The sequence below is a fragment of the Procambarus clarkii genome, chromosome 25 (assembly GCF_040958095.1).
Source record: "Procambarus clarkii isolate CNS0578487 chromosome 25, FALCON_Pclarkii_2.0, whole genome shotgun sequence".
NCBI lineage: Eukaryota > Metazoa > Arthropoda > Malacostraca > Decapoda > Cambaridae > Procambarus > Procambarus clarkii.
This window is the reverse complement of record NC_091174.1, coordinates 20,559,095-20,567,360: the sequence shown is the minus strand read 5'-3', so window position 1 is coordinate 20,567,360 and position 8,266 is coordinate 20,559,095.

The window sequence follows — 8,266 nt, the reverse complement described above, 5'->3', positions numbered from 1 at the left end:
AGGGTGCACGCACACTCTACATAGGGTGCACGCACACTCTACACAGGGTGCACGCACACTCTACACAGGGTGCACGCACAATCTCCACAGGGTGCACGCACAATCTCCACAGGGTGCACGCACAATCTACACAGGGTGCACGCACAATCTACACAGGGTGCACGCACAATCTGCACAGGGTGCACGCACACTCTACACAGGGTGCACACACACTCTACACAGGGTGCACGCACACTCCACACCGGGTGCATGCACATTCCACACCGGGTGCACGCACATTCCACACCGGGTGCACGCACATTCCACACCGGGTGCACGCACATTCCACACCGGGTGCACGCACATTCCACACAGGGTGCACGCACATTCCACACCGGGAGCACGCACATTCCACACCGGGAGCACGCACATTCCACACCGGGGGCACGCACACTCCACACCGGGTGCACGCACACTCCACACCGGGTGCACGCACACTCCACACCGGGTGCACGCAAAGTCCACACCGGGTGCACGCACACTCCACACCGGGTGCACGCACACTCCACACCGGGTGCACGCACACTCCACACCGGGTGCACACTCCACACCGTGCACACTCTCCACACCGTGCAAACTCTCCACACCGTGCACACTCTCCACACCGTGCACACTCTCCACAGGATGCACACTCTCCACAGGGTGCACACACTCCATAGGGTGCACACACTCCACAGGGTGCACACACTCCACAGGGTGCACACACTCCATAGGGTGCACATTCTCCACAGTGTGCACATTCTCCACAGGGTGCACACACTCCACAGGGTGCACACACTCCACAGGGTGCACACACTCCACAGGGTGCACACACTCCACAGGGTGCACATTCTCCACAGGGTGCACACTATCCACAGGGTGCACTCTCTCCACAGGGTGCACAATCTCCACAGGGAGCACATTCTACACAAGGTACACATTCTACACAAGGTGCACGTTCTCCACAGGGTGCACATTCTCCACAGGGTGTACACTCTCCACACCGCCACAAGGTGCACTCACTCCACATGGTGCACACTCTCCACACGGTGCACACACTCCACAGGGTGCACACTCGCCACAGGGTGCACATGCTTCACAGGGTGCACACTCTCCACAAGGTGCACATGCTCCACACCGTGCACACTCTCCACAGGATGCACACTCTCCACACCGTGTACACTCTCCACACCGTGTACACTCTACACAGGGTGTATACTCTCCACAGGGTGCACACACTCCACACCATGCACACTCTACACAGGGTGCACACTCTCTACAGGGGGCACACTCTCTACAGGGTGCACACTCTCCTCAGGGTGCACACTCTGCACACCGTGCTCACTCTCCACACCGTGCTCACTCTCCACACCGTGCTCACTCTCCACACCGTGCTCACTCTCCACACAGGTTGCACACTCTCCGCACAGCGTGCACACTCTCCACGCAGGGTGCGCACTCTCCACACAGGGTGCACACTCTCCACGCAGGGTGCACACTCTCCACGCAGGGTGCACACTCTCCACACAGGGTGCACACTCTCCACACAGGGTGCACACTCTCCACACAGGGTGCACACTCTCCACACAGGGTGCACACTCTCCACACAGGGTGCACACTCTCCACACAGGGTGCACACTCTCCACACAGGGTGCACACTCTCCACACAGGGTGCGCACTCTCCACACAGGGTGCGCACTCTCCACACAGGGTGCGCACTCTCCACACCGGGTGCGCACTCTCCACACAGGGTGCGCACTCTCCACACAGGGTGCGCACTCTCCACACAGGGTGCGCACTCTCCACACAGTGTGCGCACTCTCCACACCTTGCATACTCTCCACACCGTGCACTCTCTCCACACCGTGCACACTCTCCACACCGTGCACACTCTCAACACCGTGCACACTCTCAACACCGTGCACACTCTCAACACCGTGCACACTCTCAACACCGTGCACACTCTCAACACCGTGCACACTCTCAACACCGTGCACACTCTCAACACCGTGCACACTCTCAACACCGTGCACACTCTCAACACCGTGCACACTCTCAACACCGTGCACACTCTCCACACCGTGCACACTCTCCACACCGTGCACACTCTCCACACCGTGCACACTCTCCACACCGTGCACACTCTCCACACCGTGCACACTCTCCACACCGTGCACACTCTCAACACCGTGCACACTCTCAACACCGTGCACACTCTCCACACCGTGCACACTCTCAACACCGTGCACACTCTCAACACCGTGCACACTCTCCACACCGTGCACACTCTCCACACCGTGCACACTCTCCACACCGTGCACACTCTCAACACCGTGCACGCTCTCAACACCGTGCACGCTCTCCAAACCGTGCACACTCTCCACAATGTGCACACTCTCCACACCGTACACACTCTCCACACCGTGCACACTCTCCACACCGTGCACACTCTCCACACCGTGCACACTCTCCACACCGTGCTCACTCTCCACACCGTGCACACTCTCCACACCGTGCACACTCTCCACACCGTACACACTCTCCACACCGTGCACACTCTCCACACCGTGCACACTCTCCACACCGTGCACACTCTCCACACCGTGCACACTCTCCACACCGTGCACACTCTCCACACCGTGCACACTCTCCACACCGTGCACACTCTCCACACCGTACACACTCTCCACACCGTGCACACTCTCAACACCGTGCACACACTCAACACCGTGCACACTCTCCACACCGTGCACACTCTCAACACCGTGCACACTCTCAACACCGTGCACACTCTCAACACCGTGCACACTCTCAACACCGTGCACACTCTCAACACCGTGCACACTCTCAACACCGTGCACACTCTCCACACCGTGCACATTCTCCACACCGTGCACACTCTCAACACCGTGCACGCTCTCAACACCGTGCACGCTCTCCACTTCGTGCACGCTCTCCAAACCGTGCACACACTCCACAGGGTGCACACTCTCTACAGGGTGCACACTCTCTACAGGGTGCACACTCTCTACAGGGTGCACACTCTCTACAGGGTACACACTCTCCACAGGGTGCACAATCTCCACAGGGTGCACAATCTCATCAGGATGCACATTCTACACAGGGTGCACATTCAACACAAGGTGCACATTCTACACAAGGTGCACATTCTACACAAGGTGCACATTCTACAAAAGGTGCACATTCTACAAAAGGTGCACATTCTCCACAGGATGCACTCTCCACAGGGTGCACACTCTCCACAGGGTGCACACTCTCCACAGGGTGCACACTCTCCACAGGATGCACACTCTCCACACCGTGCACACTCTCCACACCGTACACACACTTCACACCGTGCACACACTCCACACAGGGTGCACACTCTCCACACAGGGTGGATACTCTCCATACAGGGTGCACACTCTTCACACAGGGTGCACACTCTCCACACAGGGTGCACACTCCACACAGGGTGCACACTCTCCACACAGGGTGCACACTCCACACAGGGTGCACACTCCACACAGGGTGCACACTCTCCACACAGGGTGCACACTCCACACAGGGTGCCAACTCTCCACACAGGGTGCACACTCTTCATAGGGTGCACACTCTCCACACCGTGCACACTCTACACGGGGTGCACGCACACTCTGCACGGGGTGCACGCACACTCTGCACGGGGTGCACGCACACTCTGCACGGGGTGCACGCACACTCTGCACGGGGTGCACGCACACTCTGCACGGGGTGCACGCACACTCTGCACGGGGTGCACGCACACTCTGCACGGGGTGCACGCACACTCTGCACGGGGTGCACGCACACTCTGCACGGGGTGCACGCACACTCTGCACGGGGTGCACGCACACTCTACACGGGGTGCACGCACACTCTGCACGGGGTGCACGCACACTCTGCACGGGGTGCACGCACACTCTGCACGGGGTGCACGCACACTCTGCACGGGGTGCACGCACACTCTGCACGGGGTGCACGCACACTCTGCACGGGGTGCACGCACACTCTGCAAGGGGTGCACGCACACTCTGCAAGGGGTGCACGCACACTCTGCACGGGGTGCACGCACACTCTGCACGGGGTGCACGCACACTCTGCACGGGGTGCACGCACACTCTGCACGGGGTGCACGCACACTCTGCACGGGGTGCACGCACACTCTGCACGGGGTGCACGCACACTCTGCACGGGATGCACGCACACTCTGCACGGGGTGCACGCACACTCTGCACGGGGTGCACGCACACTCTGCACGGGGTGCACGCACACTCTACACGGGGTGCACGCGCACTCTACACGGGGTGTACGCACACTCTGCACGGGGTGCACGCACACTCTGCACGGGGTGCACGCACACTCTGCACGGGGTGCACGCACACTCTGCACGGGGTGCACGCACACTCTGCACGGGGTGCACGCACACTCTGCACGGGGTGCACGCACACTCTGCACGGGGTGCACGCACACTCTGCACGGGGTGCACGCACACTCTGCACGGGGTGCACGCACACTCTGCACGGGGTGCACACTCTCTACACAGGGTGCACACTCCACACAGGGTGCCCACTCTCCACACAGGGTGCACACTCTTCATAGGGTGCACACTCTCCACACCGTGCACACTCTACACAGGGTGCACGCACACTCTGCACGGGGTGCACGCACACTCTGCACGGGGTGCACGCACACTCTGCACGGGGTGCACGCACACTCTGCACGGGGTGCACGCACACTCTGCACGGGGTGCACGCACACTCTGCACGGGGTGCACGCACACTCTGCACGGGGTGCACGCACACTCTGCACGGGGTGCACGCACACTCTGCACGGGGTGCACGCACACTCTGCACGGGGTGCACGCACACTCTACACGGGGTGCACGCACACTCTGCACGGGGTGCACGCACACTCTGCACGGGGTGCACGCACACTCTGCACGGGGTGCACGCACACTCTGCACGGGGTGCACGCACACTCTGCACGGGGTGCACGCACACTCTGCACGGGGTGCACGCACACTCTGAACGGGGTGCACGCACACTCTGCACGGGGTGCACGCACACTCTGCACGGGGTGCACGCACACTCTGCACGGGGTGCACGCACACTCTGCACGGGGTGCACGCACACTCTGCACGGGGTGCACGCACACTCTGCACGGGGTGCACGCACACTCTGCACGGGGTGCACGCACACTCTGCACGGGGTGCACGCACACTCTGCACGGGGTGCACGCACACTCTGCACGGGGTGCACGCACACTCTGCACGGGGTGCACGCACACTCTGCACGGGGTGCACGCGCACTCTGCACGGGGTGCACGCACACTCTGCACGGGGTGCACGCACACTCTGCACGGGGTGCACGCACACTCTGCACGGGGTGCACGCACACTCTGCACGGGGTGCACGCACACTCTGCACGGGGTGCACGCACACTCTGCACGGGGTGCACGCACACTCTGCACGGGGTGCACGCACACTCTGCACGGGGTGCACGCACACTCTGCACGGGGTGCACGCACACTCTGCACGGGGTGCACGCACACTCTGCACGGGGTGCACGCACACTCTGCACGGGGTGCACGCACACTCTGCACGGGGTGCACGCACACTCTGCACGGGGTGCACGCACACTCTACACGGGGTGCACGCACACTCTACACGGGGTGCACGCACACTCTACACGGAGTGCACGCACACTCTACACGGGGTGCACGCACACTCTACACGGGGTGCACGCACACTCTACACGGGGTGCACGCACACTCTACACGGGGTGCACGCACACTCTACACGGGGTGCACGCACACTCTACACGGGGTGCACGCACACTCTACACGGGGTGCACGCACACTCTACACGGGGTGCACGCACACTCTACACGGGGTGCACGCACACTCTACACGGGGTGCACGCACACTCTACACGGGGTGCACTCACACTCTACACCGGGTGCACGCACACTCTACACCGGGTGCACGCACACTCTACACCGGGTGCACGCACACTCTACACCGGGTGCACGCATACTCTAAATCGGGTGCACGCACACTCTACACCGGGTGCACGCACACTCTACACCGGGTGCACGAACACTCTACACCGGGTGCACGCACACTCTACACCGGGTGCACGCACACTCAACACCGGGTGCACGCACACTCCACACCGGGTGCACGCACACTCCACACCGTGCACACTCTCCACACCGTGCACACTCTCCACACGGTGCACACTCTCCACAGGGTGCACACACTCTACAGGGTGCACACTCTCCACAGGGTGCACACTCTCCACAGGGTGCACACTCTCCACAGGATGCACTCTCTCCACAGGGTGCACTCTCTCCACAGGGTGCAGTCTCTCCACAGGGTGCACACTCTCCACAGGGTGCACACTCACCACAGGGTGCGCACACTCCACAGGGTGCGCACACTCCACAGGGTGCGCACACTCCACAGGGTGCGCACACTCCACAGGGTGCGCACACTCCACAGGGTGTGCACACTCCACAGGGTGCGCACACTCCACAGGGTGCGCACACTCCACAGGGTGCACACTCTCCACAAGGTGCACACTATCCACACCGTGCAAACACTCCACAGGATGCACTCTCCCCAAACGGTACACTCTCCACAGGGTGCACTCTCCCCACACGGTGCACACACTCCGCACCGTGCGCGCACACTCCACACCATGCACACACTACCACCAGGGTGCGCGCACTCTCCACAGGGTGCGCGCGCACACTCCACAGGGTGCGCGCGCACACTCCACAGGGTGCGCGCGCACATTCCACAGGGTGCGCGCGCACATTCCACAGGGTGCGCGCACATTCCACAGGGTGCGCGCACATTCCACAGGGTGCGCGCACATTCCACACCGTGCGCGCACATTCCACACCGTGCGCGCACATTCCTCACATCGTGCGCGCACATTCCACACACCGTGCGCGCACATTCCACACACCGTGCGCGCACATTCCACACACCGTGCGCGCACACTCTACACAGGGTGCACGCACACTCTACACAGGGTGCACGCACACTCTACACAGGGTGCACGCACACTCTACACAGGGTGCACGCACACTCTACACAGGGTGCACGCACACTCTACACAGGGTGCACGCACACTCTACACAGGGTGCACGCACACTCTACACAGGGTGCACGCACACTCTACACAGGGTGCACGCACAATCTCCTCAGGGTGCACGCACAATCTCCACAGGGTGCACGCACAATCTACACAGGGTGTACGCACAATCTGCACAGGGTGCACGCACACTCTGCACAGGGTGCACGCACACTCTACACAGGGTGCACGCACACTCTACACAGGGTGCACGCACACTCTACACAGGGTGCACGCACAATCTCCACAGGGTGCACGCACAATCTCCACAGGGTGCACGCACAATCTCCACAGGGTGCACGCACAATCTACACAGGGTGCACGCACAATCTGCACAGGGTGCAAGCACACTCTACACAGGGTGCACGCACACTCCACACAGGGTGCACGCACACTCCACACCGGGTGCACGCACATTCCACACCGGGTGCACGCACATTCCACACCGGGTGCACGCACATTCCACACCGGGTGCACGCACATTCCACACCGGGTGCACGCACATTCCACACCGGGTGCACGCACATTCCACACCGGGAGCACGCACATTCCACACCGGGAGCACGCACATTCCACACCGGGGGCACGCACACTCCACACCGGGTGCACGCACACTCCACACCGGGTGCACGCACACTCCACACCGGGTGCACGCAAAGTCCACACCGGGTGCACGCACACTCCACACCGGGTGCACGCACACTCCACACCGGGTGCACGCACACTCCACACCGGGTGCACACTCTCCACACCGTGCACACTCTCCACACCGTGCACACTCTCCACACCGTGCACACTCTCCACAGGGTGCACACTCTCCACAGGATGCACACTCTCCACAGGGTGCACACACTCCATAGGGTGCACACACTCCACAGGGTGCACACACTCCACAGGGTGCACACACTCCACAGGGTGCACACACTCCATAGGGTGCACATTCTCCACAGGGTGCACATTCTCCACAGGGTGCACACACTCCACAGGGTGCACCCACTCCACAGGGTGCACACACTCCACAGGGTGCACACACTCCACAGGGTGCACATTCTCCACAGGGTGCACACTATCCACAGGGTGCACTCT